A 369-nucleotide genomic window follows, 5' to 3' on the forward strand; every position below is an offset into this window, starting at 1 on the left:
TTTTCCTGCCCCCCCCCCAAAAAAACCCTTGCCTCTCCCCACCCTGTCCCTGGGGACCCCCTCCCTGCCCCTTCCCCCCACTTTCTGAGCGTTTTTCCCCTGGGCTCTGGCAGCTTCGTTTGTCTCTGCCCCTCCCCCACCTCCGCCTGAGTTCTCCCTTTGCTTTCTGCTGCCTCCCTCCCCCAGGGCCCCTTCCCTTGGTCCCTGCCATCTCCCCCTGCCTTGGGGCTTGCCCTGAGCCCCTGCAGGCTGGGTCTGCCCCCGCTTAGGCCAATTTTGGGGCGTTTTCAGCCCCCTCCCAGTCCCAGTCCCCCGTGTCAGCCTGAGGCTTTTTTTTTTTTTTTTTTTTTTTGGGTTTTACCCTTTCCT

Source organism: Alligator sinensis, unplaced genomic scaffold (genome assembly GCF_000455745.1).
Source record: "Alligator sinensis unplaced genomic scaffold, ASM45574v1 scaffold631_1, whole genome shotgun sequence".
In the NCBI taxonomy this organism is placed as follows: Eukaryota; Metazoa; Chordata; order Crocodylia; family Alligatoridae; genus Alligator; species Alligator sinensis.